This window comes from Puma concolor, chromosome A2 (assembly GCF_028749965.1).
Source record: "Puma concolor isolate L17-30 chromosome A2, mPumCon1.1.hap2, whole genome shotgun sequence".
Lineage (NCBI taxonomy): Eukaryota > Metazoa > Chordata > Mammalia > Carnivora > Felidae > Puma > Puma concolor.
This window is the reverse complement of record NC_141668.1, coordinates 131677720-131701175: the sequence shown is the minus strand read 5'-3', so window position 1 is coordinate 131701175 and position 23456 is coordinate 131677720. Positions and strand designations below refer to the sequence as shown.

General features: G+C 48.8%; 1 long non-coding RNA gene across 1 annotated transcript; it reads right to left on the bottom strand.

The window, feature by feature from the left end:
* Window positions 1-11055: 11055 nt before the first annotated feature.
* LOC147583516 (uncharacterized) lies at window positions 11056-17586 on the bottom strand. The gene is made up of 4 exons (XR_015243163.1): window positions 17507-17586; window positions 16148-16313; window positions 11803-11911; window positions 11056-11678 (listed from the first exon to the last, which is right to left on the bottom strand). It is a non-coding gene; the product is annotated as an uncharacterized LOC147583516 (long non-coding RNA).
* Window positions 17587-23456: the final 5870 nt, after the last annotated feature.

Below are 23456 nucleotides of genomic sequence, written 5' to 3'. Positions count from 1 at the left end.
AGGGGAAATGGGGGAAAAATTTTAAATCAGGAACCTTCCTATGAATACCTTCTTAAGACAGCTTTAAATACTACTCAGGGGATGCGGTATTTATTTGGATCCTGGGACGCTTAGCAAAGGTGATGACAGAAAACACTGGCTTATGGATACAGGGGGTTGTGGCAGCCAAAATAATGTGTCAAACTTGGCCTTGCATGAGCAAACACCATCCAAGAGAGAGCTGACACAATCTCCAAACGCAGAACTTTCTGGATGAGAAAACCCAACACGCCACAGGGCTTTGCGAACATGGGCTATCACGGGAATTGCTGGTGTTCAAAATGAGCTCTGCTCCCTTGGGATGAGGAAATGCATGCCGTGCTGAGTCAAGGAAGAGAGTCATGTAGCAGGGATCTTAGTTTGGGATACTCCAAAACCTGAATCTAAGGCAAAAATTTAGGCCTGAGCAGTTTATTCGGGACGTGTGATGGTCAATTTTATGTATCAACTTGGCTAGGCTATTGTCTTCCGTTATTTGATTCAACATTAATCCGGGTGTTGATATGAAGGTGCTTTGTAGATGTGATTAACATCTACAGTCAGCCGATTTTAAGTAAAGGAAATTGAACCCCATAATCGGGTGGGCCTCATCTAATCAGTTGAAAGGCCTGCAGAACAGAACTGAGGTTTCCAGAAGAAGAAGAAATCCTACCTGCAGACTATATTGCCAACTTTTGCCCCAGAGTTTCCAGCCTATCCTTCCTGAGGACCTGCTTTATGGATTTCAGATCCATCACAAGCCCTGCTGCGACATTCACACACGCAGATTCTTCCCAATAGTCTTCTTAATATATAAAAGAAGCATTTTAACTTCTTCAGTGATTTTTTTCAATATATTTAAAACATTATTTCCTTGGTGATTCCTCTAGAGCTAACTACATACATCTTAATTTATCAGAAGAACAAGCTTCAGGTTTCTGAGAACTTAACTCTGGTAAGATACGGAGATGTTCTTTATCACTCCATTCTCCTTTTCCCTTTCTTGGGTTATTACCTTACACATATTATATCCATACGTTTTAAAAACCAAAACAATGCATTTTTGCAGTTATTGTTTTTTATAATTTTATGTCTTTTAAGGAAGCTAAAAGAAAAACAGAGGATAAGCATATATTTATAGCTTTGGTTATATTAGCCTTTTTTTCCCCCTGGTTCTCTTCATTTGTTCCTGTAGATTTGTCAAATGTGTTACATTCCTACATGTTATCGTTCCAACAATATATTATATACATAGTGTCTTATGCAATTGCTTTTCAAATCAATTAAGAAGGAAATAAATGCATGTACACTGTCTTTTATAATTAATTACCTTTACTGGTAATTTGTTTTTTCTTATGGATTCAGGTTATTATCTTCTTCTTATCCGAACAACTTCCTTTAGTATCCGTGAAGAGAGCTTGCTAGCCGTATATTCTCTCAGTTCTTGTTTATCTGGAAGTGTCTTTACTTTGCCCTCATTTTTGAAAGATAGCTTTGCTGAATAAAGAGTTCTTGGTTCATAGTTTATCTTCTTTGAGTACTTTAAATATGTCATCTTACTGCCTGTGGCCTCCATTGCTTCTGATGAAAAGTTAGCTGTTAATCTTATTGGGATTCCATGTAAGTGATCATTTTTCTCTTGCCGCCTTCATGGTTTTCTCCTGTTTTGGCTTTTAGCATTTGTACTATGATGTGTCTGTTTGTGGATTTCTTTAGATTTATCGTACTATGAGTTTGTTGAGCCTCTTGAACGTATCAAGTTTTCTTCACATTCAGATAATTCTGTCATTGTTTCCTTATTTTTTTCTGCTTCCTTCTCTCTCTTCTCCTTTTTGTACTCCCGTTACACCTGTGTTGGTGTGTTTAATAGTGTCCCACATTTCTTCAGGCTCCATTTATTTTCCTCATTCCTTTTTTTCTTCTATCCTTGGGTTGCAAAATCTCTATTAATGTATCCTCGAATGCATACACTCTTTCCTCTGTCAGTTCGAATCTACTGATGAACTCCTCTAGTAACATTGTCATTTTAGTTATCACCCTTTTCAAATCCTGAATGTGCATTTTTTTTTCTTTTTGTCATTTCTCTATTTGACATGATATTTCATCATACCTTCTTTGACTTACTTATGGTTTCCTCTAGTTCTGTGAACATATTTATAATTGCTACTTGAAAGTTTTTGTCAAACCTGATATCTGGCCACCCTCAAAGGCAGTGTTTTTGCTGTTTATTTCCCCTGGTGTAAGGGCTATACTTTCTTGTTTCTCTGCATGTTTTGTGATTTTTTTTGTTGTTGAAAGTTGGACATTTTTAGATTATGTACTATAGCAACTTGGGACTAGTCCACCTTGTTCTAAGGGTTATTATTGTTATTTGCTTGCTGACTTGTTTAGTGACTAACTACATTATCTTAGTGAAGTCTATCTCACTCTGTAGATTAGCAGTCACAGCCTTGGGATGCCCAGTCACCCTTGGATGACAATGGTTTGGCAGACTCTTTTTTTTTTTTTTAAGTTTATTTATTTTTAGGGAGAGAGAAAGAGTGCACACACAGGGTAGGGGCAGAGAGAGAGGGAGAGAGCGCAAATCCCAAGCAGGTTCCATATTGACAGCATGGAGCTCGATGCAGGGCTTGAACTCATGAACCATGAGATCATGACCTGAGCTGAAATCGAGTCGGACGCATAAGTGACTGAGTCACCCAGGTGCCCCATTGCCAAACTCTTTGACTTTCTTTCTCCTTGACCACACCCAGCTGTTAAGTGCCTCTACTTACCTACTGGATACTCTCTTGCTATCAATTATGTTCTAGAGCAAAAATTGCTTAAAGAGTGATTCAATCAAATTTGACTTGCTTTGCAGGGATAGTTGCTGAGGTCAGTGTTACACATTTTTTCTGATGTCATGAGGGGTCTTCCTATCTCCTTCCCTCTTTCTCTCCAGCAAAGTAGTTCCCTATAGCTTAACCTCTACCTCCAATACATCTCTCAATCTACAAATTGTCTTTCACCACACCACCTTTGTTTTTGCAAGGCCCCCTTGGCCCGAACTTGTCCATATCTCATTGAAAATGAAGTCAGTTCCTTTGGGGAGATGTTTGGAGATCCTTACCCTATGTCCTGCTTATCCCCCAGACACAATCTCTAAGTCAAGGCTCTAGTGCTGGGGACAAGGACAACTGTGTGGTTTCATCTGAGCTAGAAGTCAGTGGAGGGAGGGGCAGCAGTCCCAAGTCACCGGAGCTGGATTCTCAGCATGAAACAGCACATCAGGAGCCAGATTAAGAACTCTCTGCTCGCCAGTATCCCCCATGGCACCATATCCAAGACAGAACTTCCTTTCTATGAATGGGGGCTCAGCAGAAGTAAGGAGCTCCCATCAGTCGGCCGCACTCTGGGCAGAACTGAGCCCCGGAAACAGGTAGTGGGAGGCAGGATGGGAAAAAGTGGCACCTTGTCCCTCCCGGAAAGATAGGCCTCTGACCGGGAGTTGGGGGGGAGGCCAAGCCCTCTGTTCTTGGCTGTATCAATCTCAGATGGGGATTCTGCTTCACTGAGAGAGAGCAGGTCTTGATTCAAACATCACAGACTCTCCCTGTTCTTACCAAATATTACTATATTTTCTTCAATTCATGTTTGTTCAATTGCCGTGTGCCCTCAGAATCATTTCCGGAGGTGTAATTTTTTTTTTTTTAACTTTTTAAGTTTTTTTAGTTTTCACGAGTTTGACTGGGGAAAGGTCAGCAGGGGCCTGAATGCTGTTATGCTAGAAGTGGAAGCCAGCTAAGTATTTAAATATTACTCTGACTTGTAATCTTCCTGGACAAGTGACAAGAGAAGGGGATTATTTCTGAACTTTATTTCAAAATATACGACATCTCCTGTTTCCAGTGGCTCTGTGATTTCAGGCAAATTCTTTGTTTCCTCATCCACTCCGATGGAGAAATTTGATCCCTTACAAGGCAGAACTGTCGGGAGGAATTCAAATAGCATACCCAAGGTGTTTGATGCACAGTAGGGTTTCAGGAAAATGAACGAATTTTTGTTACCATTAGAGAGAGCTCAGGCAGCAAATTGGCCCATTGAGAAACGGATTTCAGGATTAGCAACACCTAATAGTGGTTCCAACTCACAGATGTTCTTTGATCACAGATCAACCCTGTCTTGGGATTGGGCCATTCTCCCATCCCCCGTGACTCTACTCACACACATGTACGCGCACACACACCTACACACGCAATACAATTTATTCAAGCAAAGAGGAAAACAACAGCTGACCAATTTCTCTCTCTTTTTTTTTTTAAGAATCTAGTTTATCAATATAACACGCCCGTGGGAAACCCTCCCACACTCCAGGGAAACTTGCAAAGCAGTTTCTTTCTGCCCTCAGAAAGAAGCCACAGCTGGGCCAAAAGCTCAGAGCTGTCACCGAGAAGTATGCATTCCAACAAACTTACTTGTCATGTTCCTCAACCTTTGCTTCTCTTCCCCCGTTAAACCAGGTGAAATCAGATACAAGCGAAACAACAGCCTGGTTGCAGACAGAGAGGAGTGGGCAGGCAAACAGGAAGTTCTTCCCTTTGGCCTAAATTTCATGGGGTTGCCAGGAGCACTGGCTTTTTTCCCTGAGCCTTAAGTCTTTTGGGTACAATGAGGCTAAGGCACCGAATAGACCTAGATTCCAAACCCGGCTCTGCACTAGCCTTCTGTATAACGTTTGGTAAGTCACTTAATCCCTCTGAGCTTTGGTTTCTATACCTGTCAGATGCAAAGAGTAACTCCTTCCTTACTGACATTTTTCCAGGAATTATGGAAATGCTTACTAAGTACAAAAGTTAGGTGCCTGCTAGATTTGAAGTTGGGAAACTACGGCTCATAGTCAACTCTGGCTCCCGCTTAAGGTTACCAGGTTGAGATTTTATCTGGCAACCATACCCACCTGCCACAGGCTTTCGTAGATGAAGTTTTACTCCACACAGCCTCACCTGTTACGCATCACATTTTTTTTTATTTTAAAAAATATTTATTTATTTTTGAGAGGAGTGGGGTGGAGAGGCAGAGAGAAAGAGGGGAGAATCCCAAGTAGGCTCCACGCTGCAGGCACAGAGCCCCAGCGCGGGGCTCAAACTCACATATCTGTGAAATGATGACCTGAGCCAAAACCAAGAAGTCAGATGCTTAACTAACTGAGCCACCCGGGCGCCCCACTCATCACATTGCTTGAGGCTGCTTTTGCTATACGAGGCTGGGCCCAGCATTTGTAACAGACCGTGTGGCCCGTGCAGGTCGCTGCCCGTCACATGCTGGACGGGAGAGGCAGCAACCCGAGTGGTTCCGGCGAGGACTCTGCATGCAGTCAGGCTTCCAAGTTTAAGTCCTGGTTCTACCATGGAACTTTGGACAAGTTAGAGAACCTCTTAGCGCCTCAGTTTCCTCCTGTCTAAAATGCTCTGCCATCGGGGCCATCACCGGAAAGAAGAGTGTACTAGCATTGGTTGGCTGTTCAGAGGCTTCAGAAAGCCCAGAGAATCCTCTCCTGGGGTCCTTGTGAAGATTCAAAAGATAATGCATGTAAGCCCCAACAGCACAGTGCTGGGAACGTGGTAAGTACTCAAGACGTCCTAATGATTCCTGTTGCAAGTGCAAAGCTATTTCTATGACTACAATTACTTCTACAACCACCACCACGACTGCGGCTCACACTTCAGACAACTGTTGTGAGGACTAAGTGAATTCTAAACGGGAAAGGTCTGGCCATCGTAAAGACCCCATCCGCCCCAGTTTTGCTCCCTTCTCCTCCACCCCTTTTCCCGGGCCCTGCCCCCCTGGCACAGCAGAGTCTTGAGCACCGGCCAGACCTGGCAGCTGGGCTGGGAGAAGAGCGAAACCCAGCAGGTTCTCCCACTGGGAATCCAGCTTGGACTCCTGGGTCTGCTCCCCAGACCTTCTCTCCCCAAAGGCTTCCTGCCACCTTAACTCTCTGTGCAACAGCACCGTCTGTGGGTCACTGTGTCTCCTTTACTCTCCCAGTGGGATCTCGGTTCCCAAATCACACACGCTCACAAATTACAGAAACCAGGGGAGGGGAAGAGCTATTAATTCCTCCATCTTGGCCCATTTCCTGGGATCTGGCTGAGTATCTCGGGCATCTGAGGGCCTGGCGGAGCCCCATAGAAGATTAGTGTGCTAATGGCCCCATAAAAATGAAACATTTATGGGAAGGGCTTTCTTTCACTTTACCCTAGTTCCCCTCCTTTTAATGAGGCTGGCTCCATCACTGGAGGCTTTGGGGGGAGGGGGGCTGACAAACCACAGTCTCCAGTTCCAGGCTGGGGTTGGGAAAAGTGGCAAGAGTTCTGTGCCCTGTGGGGGTGACTGCAGGGCTAGGGGCAGGAACTGAGGAGGACGTGGGACAGAGGGTGGGCACTCTGAGGATACCAGGGACCCCCCAGCTTCTCCCCAGAGTCAAAACGGTCTTGTCAGCGACAGTACCGAAAAGCCAGAAGCACTGGGTATAATCTACAGGATTACAATCAATGTGCTTCTCACCAACACCGGGTCCGGTGACCTGCAGGGGACTAGTGTCCCCCAGTGGCCAGCACGGCCCTCATTGGCCTCGGCTACTGATTCCTGAACTAGAGGAGTGGACACCTTGCCTGGGAAACCAGAACTAACTTGTGGCAGCTTCAACTTGTTGATGGAAGCACCTTTGTTGGCCCTCTCCCCCTACCCCAACCCAACCTCAAACTCCTTCCTCTTCTCCTATCCGCCTCTTTTCCAAATACAGCCTGGGGGTGGGGCCTGGCTCTGATGCTCCATAGACCTGGGCTTAAATCCCCACCGCTGCCACTCCCTAGCTGCCCACTCTTGGGCAAGCTCATCTTCCTCTCTGGGCCTCGTTTTCCCCACCTTGAAAATGGGGATGACGGTGCCAACAATGCTCACGTGCTAGGGTGATAAGATTATGTGAGAGAGTAGGATGTCTGACACCGATGCTAAGCCGTCCATGGACAGAGACTAAACTATTTTATAAGGGCAGAATGACACGGGTTTGCTGTGGACTCAGATATACCGGGGGCTTAGCCGGAGGAACTGGAAGAAGCCTGAGTAACCGGTGGCGCCTGAGGACAAGCTCACGTCACTCCTACCATATGCCCCCTTCACCCTCCTTTGTGCCCCTTCTTTAGAAGTGCTAATAGCCACGAACACTGACTGAACGTGCCTTGTGCCAGGAGCTGGGGATTCCAGACCTAACGAGACTCCAGGCCTGCCCTCCGGGCTCTGCCAAGTTCCCGTGTCACGAGACTCGGAATATCGGTTATTCCCAAGGACCACGGGCAACAGAGAACTGTTGGCTGCCACTACAAGGGAAGCACCGCCCAAAGGGAACCCCTCGAAAGGGTTCTGCCCGTCAAAGCAGAGAACGCTGATCAACGGGGCCGTATCACATGCAGAAGGAAGTGTTTGTTCCTCAGTGGTCGACCCCAATTAACTTGAGGGCGGCAGCAGTGCCCCACCCAGAGGGCCCTTGGAGGCAGAACCCCTAAGGCTTCCCCTCTCTGCCACAGGGCTCCTCCGGTGCAGGGAGTAATGCCTCGGGAGTAGCCATTTGGCAATGCAAGTTGGGACTTGTAGCTCGGCTTCCTCGCCCGCCCCTCAGCAATGTGTCCCGGGGATCCCAGCGGTTGCCAGAGAACTGAGCCCAGGGGCTCCCAGGAGGAACCTACTCATTAACTCACCTGTATGGACCGACTTTCCTCCCTTCTCCGTCTCACTTCCTGCTCCCTCCTAGTGCCCCTGGGATCACCTGCCCAGTCAATTCCTTGCACCTAAATCCTGGCCTCAGGGTCTGTGGAAGACCCAGAGACCACCTCTCAATGAAGGGACTTGAGGCAGTGTGGTCAGCAGCACCTCCAAAGCACCTGCCCCGGGCCAGGACATTTCGGCCACTGGACCGCTGACACCTGCTGTAAAGCACCCTTACTGGCTCAGCAGAGCCTGAGAAGGTTCAGAACCCTTGTCAGGCCTACCTGCCGCTCGCCTTCTTCCTCCACCCGGTCCTGCTCCCTCCACCTTCCTCTCCCAGGCCTTGACCTCCAATAAACATCTTGTACCCCAGACTCCATTTCTGGGTGAGCTTCTAGAGAGCCCCGCCTACACCATTCTCCACTGGCAAACGTGTTTTATATCTCACCCCAAGATGTGAGTGAGAAAGAGGGGAGAATAGCACCTGATACAACCTTTCAGCACAGAGAGACAGACAGAGCCGGAGAGAAACAGAGAGGGGCGTGGCGGGCGGGGGGGAGGGGGAGAGAATGCAAACATGGGGGCACTTCCCAGTCCCCAGGACTGAGCTGGCCTGCACCACTACTCTGTCAAGCTGCCAGGTGGGAGGAAGGCAGGAAAATAGGACTGAGGGGAGAGAGAGACGGTGGGCCTCCTCCCATGAGGCCCCACTCCAGTCCCCTAGCTCTCTGGCCACAGAGAAGGGAGACAGCCATTTGTTTATTTCTAATGTTTATTTATTTATTTTGAGAGAAGGGAGAGACAGAGCAGGAAGAAGGGCAAAGGGAGAGGAAAAGACAGAATCCCAAGCAGGCTCCACACTCAGGGCGGAGCCCAACATGGGGCCCGATCTCCCAAGCGTGAGATCACGACCTGAGTGGAAATCAACGGTCAGACGCTTAACCATCTGAGCCAGCCGGGCGTCCCGTCCTGCCTTTTAATGCAATAATCTCACCACCTAAGAAACACCGCCCAGTGCTTGCCCCGAGGGTGAATAAAAAGGGGTAGAGGCACATGGAGATCCTTCCCTCAGAGGCCACCAACTCCCCTTCCTTCCTTTGTCCCAAGAACAGTGCTCTTCTCACCGAGGAGCTGCTGACAGAGGTTCTGGCAGCCCCGTGAACTGGGGTCCAGAGAATCAAGTTCCACCCGGGCCAAAGCTTATCAACACTCATTCAAACCCGCTTTGAGAATCAGCGGGGTGGTCCACACAGAGAAACCAGCCTCACCAAAATTGGCTCGGTCAACAATCGCTGCCTTATCAAGGGAACGGCAGGCTTGTGTGCCGGAGACAGCCAGACGGTGTCTGTCCTCAAGGCACTGGAGGATTTGACTGGTGAACAGACGCAGACTCCCGTAACTTCTAGAACAAAGTCAAGATAAGTGACATAAGTGGTTTTTGAAAAAGAGTGCCTGTGGGAAATATCTCCTTCAGCTGGAGTGGGCAAGAAGCTTCTGGAAGGGGGAAATATTTAAGCCTCAGCCAGTGCTGTCCAACAAACACACAATGTGGACTCTAATGCAAGCCACATCTGTACCTTTAGGTTTTTTAGTAGCCACACTGACAAGGGTAAAAAGGAACCAACGGGAATTAATCTTAAACATGTTCTTTAGTTGACTGCCCCGCAATTCAAAATATTAATTCAACAATAATAAAATCAATCTGATGTTTTACAGCCTTTTTTTTCATATGAAGTCTGAAACCTGGTGTGCCCTTAACACCTCCCTCATATGACACTTTGGAAGAGACACAGTCCAAATGCTTACAAGTGACGAGAGGTGAGTGACCACTGTACTGGACAGTGAAGTTCTACATTCTTGCCTCGTGGGATATTCACGGACCCAAGCACATTCATTGCCTTGGCATCACCTGAGAGCTTGTAAGGAGCAGAGCACCTCAAGTCCTGCCCCAGACCTCCGACATCAGCACCTGCATTTTAACCAGATCCCCCAAGCGACCTCAGGGCAGAATTTAAGAAGAGAGGCTCCAAAGTTTTCTCCCCCCTCACACCACACATCCAATCCACCATTCACCCAGTTCTGTCCAGTCCAACTTTCAACTATCTCCCAGATCTGTTGCACCTGCACCCTGGCCCTGTCACCGCTGTGATGCAAACCTGATCTGGGTTGAACTGTGTCTCCCAAAAGGATGTCAAAGTCCCAACCCGCAGTGAAGGTGAACTTATTTGGAAATAAGGTCTCTGTAGATGCTCAAGTTAGCAGGGGGTTATTAGGGTGGGTCCTAATCCGATAGCACAGGCATCTGACTACCAAGGGGGGAATTTTGACAAAGACACACACCGAGAAGGAGCGCTATGTGAAGATGAAGGCAGAGATCAGGTGTTGCAGCAGAAGCCAGGAAACATCCAAGATGGCCAGCAAAGCACCAGGAACTAGGAGAGGCATGGACCAGACTGGCCTTCACAGTCTCATAAGGATCAGCCCTAGGCACATGCTGATGGTGGATGCCTAGCCTCCAGAACTATGACAGAATATGTATGGCTTTTGTTTTAAGCCCCCCGTTTGAGTAACAGCAGCCCTAGCGCAGTAGTTAGTACATACACGACCGCTATATAGCAACCAACACCTGTCCCCTCTTCCAGTAGTCCCATCACCCACCACAAAACCCTCAAAGATCCACAAAGGATGCCTCAGTCACAACCAGAGGGACTTCCTCAGAGTGAATATGGGAGCAGATCACTCACTCACCCTTCCCATCGCTCTGCATTCCATTTCGATTTTTGTTAATGTTTATTTATTTTTGAGAGAGAGGGAGAGAGAGAGAGACAGAACCTGAGTCGGGGAGGGGCAGAGAGAGAGATGGAGACACCGAATCCAAAGCAGGCTCCAGGTTCTGAGCTATCAGCACTGAGCCCAACACCAGGCTTGAACCCATGAACTGTGAGATCATGACCTGAGCCAAAGTCCACTGCTCGACTGACTGAGCCACCCAGGCGCCCCTGCCTTCCATTTTCGTTTAGCCCCTCATTTACCTCCTCTGGGCTTTGATACTTGCTCTTCCTTACTCATAAACACTGGTGCCTTCACTCCCTGCCCCCCAACCCAGGTTGATTGTCTCTACTCATCTTTCCAGTTTCACTTCTTCAAGGGTCCTTCAGTAATCACCCAGCCTAAATAAGGCATCTGTTTTTGTCTCTCCTAACCCCTCACTGGTCCTTGATAGAATACCATTCCAAGTGTGGACCAGTGATGGGCCACCAACAGGTTGTTATGCATCCATATCAACATACAGCATTTGAGGGTTTAGAAACTTTTATTATAGGGCATCCAAGCAGGGGATGGGTGGACCCATCTCATTAGACAGGGTGAAGTATCATCCAACTCATGATACAAACTACACACAAATCATGCACAGTAGGACCATGTTTGATGGGAAATGAAAAATAATAGGTCTTTGCTCACAGATAGCAGAGAAGCACTGCTTTATAGAAACCATCACTAATAACCCGATTTTAATTGGCCTGCCTCTTCACAGACTGAGTTTCATGATGGTGACAGCTATTTTGCTCACCACCGACCCCAAGACCCACCAAGGTCCAGCACAGAGAAGGGGGGTGACAAACACTGTACATATAAATGAATGGGTTGGATTAGGACAGGCAAGGGTATTATGATAGGCAGGGGTGTGGAGAATGTTCAAGGGGGACAGAGGGCTTGAGGCCAACATTTGAAGGCGAGAAACCACTAGCAAACGCAAGCCTGCCTGCACTATTTTTAAAGCCTGGCGACTTCACATTAGGGAATTACTCAAATGTTAATATGGGGCCCAGCCGGACAGATGGAGAATTCCAGAGGAATGGATAGATTCTTTCGATCCTGGGCTGCATTCTGTTTTCCCAATTGTTTCTGGCAGAAGCCTAAAGAAAAATGCAAACCAGATGTACAGGGAAATATTTTCCTGGTCAGGAAGAAAAGACAAAGTGACTTATCCTGCTTTCACATTGCTGCACCTCCAGCACAGGCTAGATTCCCAAACTTTACCTTGAACCGCTTGAAGACACTCCAGAACCTTCTCCAGCCTCATGTGCTTGGGGTAACCTGGAGGCCGGTGCTGTGGTCGCCACGGGGCTCTCCCTGGGATCTCTCCAAGCTGGAGAAGCAGATGGAAATCTTATTTCTGCTTCTTGCTGCAGAAGCATGAGCTCCAGGGCTACATAATGAGCCGGGAGCCTAAGCGAAAGAGAGCTAGTGCCAACAGTTTGGGCGGGCTGCAGGGAATTCATCTGCCCCTTGCATCCTCTGGAGACACTGGCTGCTGCTAGGGCCTCCCTGGTCCTCCTCCAGGCCTCAGCCTCCCCGCCACGATGGTTGGTGACCTCGACCCAGAAGAGCCAGAATTTGCCAAGAGCAAGAAAGCAAGCCAAGTGTGCCTTCAGGAGTTCTGACAAACCCTGAAGCGTCCTCAAAGGACCTCCTGGCTGATTAGCCCCTCCTGTGCCCAACCCTATCAACCTGTTTCAGTCTCACAGTCCATTCCCAGGTCCTCTGAGATCCTCGTCTGCAGTCATGTGAGGAGTGGTGCTAAGGGGAGGACGTGCTCCTTCACTGCTTCTCAAAGTGTGGTCCCCAGACCAGCAGCATCAGCATCATCTGGGAACTTGGAAGGATTGCAGATTCTTCTGTGTGCGTATTTTGCTTTTATTTTTTATTTTGGGGGGTGTTTTGTTTTGTTTTTGAGAGAGCACGAGCTGAGGGAGGGATGGGGCAGAGAGCTAGGGGGACAGAGGATCTGAAACAGGCTCGATCTGACAGCAGCAATGAGCCCATTGTGGGGCTTGGACTCACAAACCGCGAGATCATGACCTGAGCCAAATTCGGATGTTCAGCCACCTGGGCCACCCGGGTGCCCTGATTCTTTCACTACTTATTACCCACCCCTAGGTTCTCCCACTCAAGTCCCTAAGGAGCCAGGTGTGTGATCCAGCTGAGGAAACTCAAATGTGCTTTCCCAGCTAAGAGAGGCACAGCCAGCCAGCTCTACCCAAAGGATGCAAAGTAGAAGGTGGGCTTGATTTTATCAGATCTTTCCATTTCTCAAGAGTGGATAGAAATGTGGATTTTTTTTTTTTCTTCACGTGAAATCTCCCAATTTTTAAACATTGTTTTTTTTTCTAGACATAATGCAAGACTCGCCATCCCCGGTGAGGAAAACTTCATCCTTCCAGTCACTTGGACCAAAAGTTATCCTTGATTCAACTTGCCCTTTCTCACTCCCCACCTCCCATCTATTAGGACGCCCCTTTGGCTACACCCTCAGAAGGCATCCAGCACGAGCTACTGCTCCCTGCCTTCACTCACCTACAGCCCCAGACCAAGCCACTGCTCGAGCCACCACGGGACCCAGGCAAACTGTGCAGCCCCCTCCCCATTGCCAACTTTCACCCTGGGCCCATGCATATGAGTTTCTTTTTTTTTAATATGAAATTTATTGTCAAATTGGTTTCCATACAACACCCAGGGCTCATCCCAACAGGTGCCCTCCTCAATGCCCATCACCCGCCCTCCCCTCCTTCCCATCCCTCCCCCCCTCCCCATCAACCCTCAGTTTATTCTCAGTTTTTAAGAGTCTCTTATGGTTTGGCTCCCTCTCTCTCTACCTTTTTTCCCTTCCCCTCCCCCATGGTCTTCTGTTAAGTTTCTCAGGATCCACAGAAGAGTGAAAACATATGGTATCTGTCTTTCTCTGTATGACTCATTTCACTTAGCATAACACTCTCCGGTTCCATCCATGTTGCTACAAAAGGCCATATTTCATTCTTTCTCATTGCCACGTAGTACTCCATTGTGTATATAAACCACACTTTCTTTATCCACTCATCAGTTGATGGACATTTAGACTCTTTCCATAATTTGGCTATTGTTGAGAGTGCTGCATGCATGTGAGTTTCAACAAAGCCACCAAAGCGCCCCTTTACAAATGTAAGCTAGATCATGCGCCACCTCTGGTCACACCCCACAATGGCAGTTTATTGCACTCATGGTGAAAGCCAAAGTCATCCAAAGCTTTACATGACTTGGTCTTCCTACAGTTCCCTCCTCAACATTACCTCCACTCCCCCTTGCCCAGCCTGTCCAGCTGCAGTGAATGCCGTGTTGTGCTTCCAACAGTCCAGGCATGCTCCCAACACGGGTCCCTCTCGCTGGCGTTCTCAATGCCTGGAACATTTCTCAAAGCTCATCTCTCACCTCCTTCGAGTGTCTATTCAAATGTGTTTCTCAATGAAGCCCATCCCAGCAGCCTTATCAAACATCGCCTCCCTGGCATTCTGAGTACCCATGAGCCAGCTTTATTTATTTTAGCACTTAACCACATAATATACTATGTACATGTATATCTATATCTACTTGACTGTCTATTTTCATCTGCTAGAATTTAAGATCCGCAGGAGCAGGAATTTGTCTGATTGATGCATCCCTAGTACGTACAACAGTATCTGGTACACAGTAGGTACTCAGCAAATAGGTGTTACACAAATAAATGAATGAATAGCAGACTGGATACTGTCACCAAGCAGCTCTGTGTTTATAGTTCAGTCGGAATTTCTTCAAGATTTGCTCCAAGCCCAAATCTTGCTTATACTCACGGGAATTTCAGTCCTGCTGCTGGCTGGCCAGAGGGCCATTTAAGGACAGACAGTATTTCTGGAGTCCATGAATCAAGAGCTACCTCCCTTTCCTGCATAGAGCCCTGTCCTGCCCACATCTAGACAAACACTCCTGCCTTTGCCAAGTTTTTCATCCCGGAACGTGGCTTCTCTGAAGCCTGCACAGTAACTGTCCTCTAAGCCAATGTTTTCAAAAGAGTATTCTTTGCAACACTGGTCCCATGAGAGTCTCCAAGAAAAATAAGTTCTGGAAACACACACACACACACACACACACACACACACACACACACACACTTTCTCTCTCCTTAGAGTTCACAATACATGTTAGCATTTTAAAGGCTTCAATCTGGTAGTGCGTTCGTTATCTCTTTATTTGCTCCTGTGTTTCTCAAGTTTGTTAGACCACACAACCCCTTCCCCCAATGAAACACCTATTAATAATACTCCAGGACACAAATGCTCTGAGCAAGCAGTTTCATATTTATCCTCTTATGGGGCAGGACAGGGGAGTTCAAAGAAAACTATATCCTATTCATTTTTCCAGCCACTTGCTGGAACTTGCAAGGATACTGAGACTTCCTCATGCCCACACTTTCAGGCTAATGATATGTCTCTCTTACTACTGCTGTCCCCAACTTGTAAAGTGGGGGTGGTGGATTTACCTTCACCTTCATCAGCTATGGTTCTCCCCATTGCAAGTGACAGAAAAACAGACTCAAATAGGTTTAAGCAAAGACAAAGGGAATTCACTGGTACGTATAAGTGGAAAAGTTTAAAGGTATGGCAGCTTCAGGCATGGCTGGATCAAGAGTCCAACCAGGATGTTAGAATGCAATTTCATGCATTTTCCAATTCAGCCTTCAAGACAATATGGCCACCACAGCACCAAGCACACCTCCTCTCACATTCAAATACAGCTAGATAGAACCAAAACCTTTACTGATAGCCCCCTCTAAAATCCTTAGCTCTTCTCTGATTGGACCTGCATAGAATATGTGACCATCCCTGAACTGTGGCCAAAAGGATAGGATGCACTGATTGGCTTAGGCTGAGGCCTGATATTCCCCTCTTGGAGCTAGCTTAGACTCTACCCAGACAGACAAGTAGGGTTGAGAACTGGTGACAAATGGGTCTCCCCACCCCCTGCCAAAAAGTCAGGCATTATGCCGGAAACAGGGAGGATGGACGCTGAGAAGACCATGCTGAGTTGTGTACCACTCCGCCCTTTGCACACACATCCAAACACTAAACACCCTCCAGGAAGTGGTCCCGGATTCCCCAAGCCAGAACAAAGCAACCCTCTTGAGGAACTGATGTATACAAACAAATAGCTGTGGAACACAATAGGAATTTTTCAGGTTCACGAGAGGAAGCAGTAGGAGTACAAAAGATTTGGAGTCAGAAAGGCTTGAATTCACAGTCTGGATGTATAACCTCGGATGAGTTACTTAACCTCCCGCAATTTCAGTTTTGTCATCTCTAAGGATTCGAGTTTTCTAATCATTCGCACTCATGGTGGGAAATGTCTATAATAAAAACTAGAGAGCAAACTCCAGTCAGCCATTATCCCAGCTCCCCGTGGTTTACGTCTTGCCCGCTGCCCGCCTCTAGACCCCACTGTGTTTTAATCAGCCCCTCACGACAGGGTCAGGTCTCCCCTGGATTTCTCCAGAAACATCCGCTCCGTGGCAGCTTGGGGACACGTGTCCTGGTCTCACCATTCTGTCAGCGGGGAGCTGTTCCTTTGCGGTCTAGCCTGCAGCCCTCCCGTTACACCTGAAGTCAGCTCCCGTGTTCTCAGCCCATGCTGCTCTCACCGAGGTGAGCTTCAAGACCAGAAACTGTTTCCGGCAGCTGCCAGGGCTCACATGAAGCACACAAGCTCTGGGGATAAAACAAAAGTCAATACAAGTATTCAGCTTCAGGCCATACAAAAGCCCTCCTGACTTGAGATGACAATGGAAGAAAGCAGGTCCAGGCACCGAGCATGCATCGTTTTTTTTTTTTTTTTTTTTTCCCATTAGGAGACAGCCAATCACACTGAGAGGAGGGTGACAAAGCTCTCTCTCCTTGTGGCAGAGATAAACCGTGGAGATGGAGAGGAGACATGAAAAGCAGAAAGATACGTGAAGGTAAACACGGACCAATCCGGTCAGCCGTGGGGCTTCTATTTTACAAGAGGGATTCAGGGACTAGTGCTCTAGGAGACAGTGATAAACTTGGAGCATTAAGGCAAGTGGACACAGTCTGGAGTTCTCATGAGGGCTCAGATGTACTCCCACTCATTTATTCCTTCATTCCCTAGTCTAATACGGATTAAGCATGTAACCTGTGCTCAGTGCGTCCGGCACAGACCGACACAAAATGCCCCGGGCCCCGCCCTTGCTGAACTCAATCCAGAGGCAAAGACAGGTGACAAACACGCAAACCCTTCAAATAAATACGCAGCTACAAACTGGAACAAACACTAAAATGAAACGCACCCAAGCAGTAAGGGAGAGTACCAGGTGAGCCGTGCTTGCTCGCTGCAGTCAGAGAAGGCACTTATCGACCCAAACGGGGAGAAAGAAGAGGAAGCCCACAGATGCCAAGAAGGAAAGACCCGTGTTCAAGGGCAGAAAGCAGCCAGTGGGGCTGGAGCCTACTCAACACGTGATGGGGACAAAAGCGTGTGGTGCAATCAGAGGAGGAGGGAGAGACCGAATCACATAGGGACACCTGGGTCCTGATAGCGCTTAGATCTTAGCTGAAGGGCAAAGCCTCTTTTCTAAGCCACCACGGTCCACTGGGATCCTATTCATGGCACCTGCATACGTTTGAGAAATGCAATTTGCATGACGCCTCACTTATTTGAGTAACAGAGAGCACCCACAAGAGTAGGGGGGCCCTTACAGTAATCTGAGCTCTCTCAGGGGGGCTGGAGGCCACAAACCAGGAAAGCCCCTGACTTGGATCATATCAAGAGACAACCCAGGGACCTCAAATAATCTCTGCCTAGGGAGGAATAAGGAGACACAGATAAAACAGGATAATGAGAAGCGTCCATGGGAGCCCCTGAATAAACAGCTCTCTCCCACCTTCAAGCTGTCACCCAGGTCACTCAGGTGTAAGTGCCATACTCAGACAGACTCAAGCCTCAGCATCACCCGGGAGCTTGTCAGAAATGCAGCCCGTATCGGTTTCTTATTGCTGCTGTAACAGCTGACCACACACTTAGTAACTCAAAACAACACGGAAGTATGACCTCACAGTTGCTGAGGGCAGAAGTCTGAAACAGGTCTCCTGGGGCTAGAAGCAAGGTGTTGGCAGGGCTATGTCACCCGGGAGGCTCTAGAGGAAGATCCTTTTTCTTGCTTGCTCCAGCTTCTAGAAGGCACCTGTATTCCTTGCCTCAAAGCTCCCCAGTTCCCTTTTCAAGGCCAGCAGAAGCAGCTGGTTCCGTCTCACATTGCATCCGTCAGACCTCCACTGGGCCCACCTGGATGGGCCAGGATCATCTCCCATCTCCAGGTCAGCTGACTAGCAGCCTTTATCCTCCTCAGCCTATCACCCACCACAGTCAGAGGTTCCGGGGATTAAGACGTGGACATTCTGGGGGCCCATCATCTGCCCAACCCATCGATGCCAGACAGACTGAAGCAGAGTGGACATTTTAACAAGACCAGCAGGTGGCTCAGGGGCACATTCCAATTCGGGAAGCCCTGGCCTGGCAGCCCTGCCAGTGTAGACATCTCTCAGACCAGGCACAGGACGCCAGATGAGCGGGTTCAATCAGGCCACGAGGCACGAGGACCGCTCTTCTTGGCTCAGCGGCCACAGCTGCAAACATGCCCTCTGTCTCCACACGACCTCGAGCCCCTCATGGGCCTTTTGTCCGGAAACCTGGGCTCGAAGACAACCTCTTATAGGTGGTCTGAGCATTTCGCAATGTTCCCCAAGGGGGAGCAAACGGGCGGAGACTTGCACACAGCATGAGGGAGGAACAGAATTTGCTCACCACCCCCACTGCAGGCCCAAGAATGGCCAGTCATGGGAAAGGTCAGCAAAGCTTGCTTTGCGCCAAACGAATTGTGATTCTCTACAATTAGGAACTGTAATTAGACGGGGGGAGCCTTGCAAGTTTCACAGATGAGATGACAGGCTCAGGTTGTGATTTGCTCAAGGTCACCGAGGGGAGCAGTGGAGAAGTTTGCAGAACAGGGAGCTAGGGACAGCGGCGTGAGTCTACACACCCTGCTGTTTCTAACTGGCTATTACTGAGGGACTGTGCCTCAACTGAAGGTCACCCGTCACAGGAAGGAGAGAGTAGAGATTAAGACCACCATACCTCTGGCTCCATCTGTTCTGAGGGAAAGCTGATCCTAACGACTGCCTGGACTCAGCCTGATCTGGCGGGTTCCTCACGCAGCCAGCCACACCTAGAATTTTCCAAGCATTCAGTGAAGCCCCAGAAGGATAGGTCCCCAGGCATCACTGCCTGGATCTCAGCAGGGGGGATGAAGCACAAGCCCTCTGGGGAAGGATGACCCAGGACATTTCCTGCCTGGAGCAGACCCATCACAGCCCGGCAGGTGCCCATAACCAGCAGCCAGTGCACAGTGTGCTGTCTGAGCCCCACACAGGTGCCGGCACCTGGAAATCTCATCGGGATGCCCACTTCCAGGCAGAGCCTTTCCTCTGATTGTCCCGGAGCCCCCCCAAGGAGCTGACATTTGGAAGCTTCCCTCCACACCCCAGCAATGCTCAGCTTCCCTGCACTGCTAAAAAACATCTGGCTGGCTTGGCACCTAAGCCGGGTAAAAATAGCGTGCCATCTTGTGAGCGGGCACCACGCCATCTCAGCAGATGGAGACCAGTGCCGGCAGCCAAGAGACCGCTGAACGGTGTGGAAGGCATTTGCAAAGGGCAAGATTCACAGCTGGAGGGGTCATGAGATTGAAGGCCAGGACCTGAGGTGAGGGGGCAGAAGTTAAACAAGAGGGCCACAGAAAGGGGCAGGACCTCTCTGCCTTTCACAGGAAGGACAGGGCAGTAGAAGACCACACTTGGACACTGGAAGGCATCGGGGGGCAATGGTGAAGATCTGGTCTTGGAACCAGATGGACCTGTGCTTGATCCTACCATTGCCATTACTAGCTGTGTGACCCGGAGCCAGCATTTAACCTCTCTGGGCCTCAGTGTAAACCCACACTGCAGGGTTCTGATAGGCTATTCAGTCCCTCTTTCATTCAGTAAGTATATTATTGAATGTCAGGCACTGTGCTTGGTGTGGGACATGGCAGTGAGCACACGGCACTGAGGTCTCTTGTAGGAGACACACGTGAATTAAAAAGTGGCACGAATAAAGTAAAAATGTCAACTGAGGTAAGTGCCTCAACGGGAGGGTCTGTGGTATAATTAGACCATGTAATTGAGGGGTTGGGAAGCAGAGGCGCCCAAGTCGAGGAAAGCGTCCCCAAGGAAGGACAGTTAAGATCTGTAAGGTGAGTAGGGAAATAAATAGGGAAAAATGAGAGAAGATACCCTAAGCTCTTAGCACCGTGCCTGGGACCTGATAACTACCAGCAAGTGGAACTGATTATTAATGACTACTTACTGGAAATAAAATTGTAGCAATAGCAATCTATTGGATCCAGGATCAGAACACAGGGCTGCGGACCTCAGGACCATGAGCAGTCATTTCCAAAGCAAGAGTCTCACCTCTCGTCTCCACCCAGAGGAGAGAGGCCAGTGGACTTTAAAAATAAAAAACCGGGGTGGGTGGGGGCATCTGGGTGGCTCAGTCGGTTGAGCATCTGATTGGGGCTCAGGTCATGATCTCACAGTCTGTGAGTTCGAACCCTGCGTCAGGCTCTGTGCTGACAGCTCAGAGCCTGGAGCCTGCTTCGGATTCTGTGTGTCCCTCTCTCTCTGTTCCTCCCCTGCTCCCACGCTGTCTCTCTCTCTCTCTCAAAAATAAATAAAGGTTAAAAAAAAATTTTTTTTTAATTCCTTTCTCGTCTGCTAGGAGAGTCAGTCTCTGTAGCTTGCAACCACTAATGCTTACAGACACGCAGAATCCCAATATTTAAAAGGAATAAAAGTGGATATGGTCTGCTGAGACGTAGAAGAGTGGACAGGGGCTTCTCCCTCTCACACCGCACCTGTCGGTGGTTTCTTCTCTCAAAACTGCCGCAGGAGCCCGGGAGAGCTTGGCTGGAAACTCCTGATCTCACCCCATCCCTTTGTTACAAATAAGGAGAGCAAGGCAGGAGGGGTCCTCTGACTTGCCAAGTGAGAGTGGAAAACTCAGGCCCCCAACCTCCTGGGGCAGCACCCTTCCTGCCCACCCCCCCCAACCCCCCACCCCCCGCAGCGGCAGGCCCACCAGAATCAAAGAGGCAAGGAGACCACAGGGCCAGGTAGAGATCAGGTGCATGGCATGGTCTCTGCTACTGGAAGTCACAGAAAACAGCAACAACACGATGGTCTGGGAGGGCTCCACCCCAGGCAGCCGGCTCATTGCTCATCCCTGCTCTTTATTTCCTTGGCTGCGAGCGGGTCCGTGCAGGCACACCTTTACCACGACACCTTCAAGTCATGACAGACGTGTGTCACAAAGGCCCTCTGCCATATTCCCACAGCACGCCTCCCTGACTGGTCCCCAGTCCTACAAGATGCTCTGCAGAAAATGAGTTGCACGGGGGCGGCTGGATGGTTGGGTCGCTTAAGCGTTGGGCTCTGGATTTTGGCTCAGACCATGATCTCACAATTCGTGAGTTCAAGCCCTGCATTGGGCTCTGTGCTGACAGCACGGGGCCTGCTTGGGATTTTCTCTCTCCCCCTCTCTGCCCCTTCCCCACTTGCACTCTCTGTCTCTCTCTCTGTCTCTGCCAAAATACATAAACTTAAAAAAAAAAAAAATGAGTTGCAAGAACAAATGCCCCCTTTTCTAGACCCAACGGCACATTTTCTTACTTTCCCACATGTTACTATGAAATGAGAGGTGGTGTAGTGAAATGGTTATGAGTATGTACTGTGGCATGCCTGGGTCTGATGACCGGCTCTGGCCCTTCCTAGCTGTGTGACCTTGGGCAAGTTACTCAACCATTCCGGGTCTCAGCTTTCCCATTTGTAGATTGGCAATGAAATAAAAGATCCAACCATGTTAGTTCACATTCTGCAAGAGGCAGACTCTGCCATGAGACGAGATGTGTCGGACGTGTCCTGGGAGAAACACCTGTGCGAGAGTGCAGGGGTGAAGCTGGAGGAGGCTGGGGACTATGTGAGGCCTTGGGGAACACCTGTTCCTGCCACAAAAGAGGAGAAACAAAAGCCTTAGACTGCTATGCAGTTCCAAGAAAGTTTGGGCAAATTTTTGAGGAGTTCTTGAGTTCAAGTCAGCTGTCAGACGAGTCCCAGGTCTCCCAGGATGGGGTCTACCTCGGTGTCCCTGACATGCTCAGTCACTGGCCTCTGCCCCAGGCCATGCGAGGTGTGTTCAGAGTGCACCCCTGGGGCCTGAGGTCAGTCACACTCCCTGGAGTACTCCCTCTGGGATTCTTCAGCCCCTCCCAGCCCCACACCTACCTCAAAAGGTAGGACTGAGTCAATTTAGGTAAAAGCTCTTAAAAACATGCCTGGTCCATCTTAGTACTCTGTACAGACTGCGTTAAAACAAACAAGGTTGAAATGACGATGCTTCCGAAAATCAATTCGCACGCCCCATGTGATAGTTTTCCTTTTTTGTTCTGATTCCTGAAAATGCTGTTATTAAAATGCTGATACACCTTACAATCAGTGCATCATGGCATTGAAGAAATACATTTGGAAAACTGCAAATTATATACTGGAGATGTGCACTGGTGTACTAAAGATTCTGATAAGTCCTGCAACAGACATGCCTACTTCACTTGGTTCAACTCCCGGGTGCCCAAACTTCTTTGCACACAGGTCTCTGATTTGTATCCACTTCCAATAGATTCCTTTTCTCTTTACTTAAAGCGGTTGGTTTCATTTGCTTGCCTCCAAGTCCCAGCCGATACAGAGACAATCTCAGTATATCAAAGAAGTAACATGGAAGGGCTTTGGTTGAAGGTGAGGTGGGGCTGGGGCTAGGATTCATGGAATACAGTTGTGGCAAATGCTGTTTCAGATGACGCTCAGGAATTAGGTTCAGAAGAAAGAGACCTTCGGGTAGACGGGAAGATGGGAGAGGAAGGAGGAATGTTTCTTGACACACCCAGGTCACCCCACCCCACCAGGTCCCTGGAGGACATCTTTGGAAAAACCCCATCCAACCCAACCCTTTCACCGAGAGCTGCCCAACAAGCCTCTGGCTGGAAGCAGGGCATCCGTCTCCATCCGGGCTCCTGAAGGGCATAAAACACCATGGAAAAAGAACTTCTGGCCGCCGTGACCAGAGTTGGGGGGCCAGGAAATGGGGATGCCCCCTCCATTTCTCACTTACCACTGGTTTAAGGTCTGCTCTGTGCCAGTCAGTGTGCTTGGAGGTGCAGACTCGGCTATGACAGGTGCAGCTTGCTTACGGGGGCCACCTTTTATGCGCCATCTCAGACCCTGGCCACCCACCTCTTTGTCCTGTCCAGAGCTGTGGCAACAAGCGGTGCCTTGCTTCAGCTGCACTGGGTATCTCTTGGTTTCTGCAGACCTTCTCTGCTGTGTGACAGGTGCCCCCAGGATCCTGCTCGGCCGTGTGGTCCCTGGCAGACATTTAAGTGCAAACATTGAAGAGAAGCCCTAACCAAGTCAGGAACAAATGTTCCCCTCTTTTGTGTCTTCGGGGGGGGGGGGGATGGTGCTGTTGTGTGCTCCACACTGCTTCTCAGAGGGTCCCATGCCCACAGCATCACCGCAGTCAGGATTGACCTGCCTGGCTTGCCTGTTGGTCTCCCAAGTGTCCCCACACCCTTTCCCAAGAATCACTTCTTCAAAATAAACTATCTGCACATAACTCTTTTCTTATCATCTGCATTTTAGGAGAACCATGGTAGGACTTTTTTCTTAATATTGTTTTGCATGTTTAGC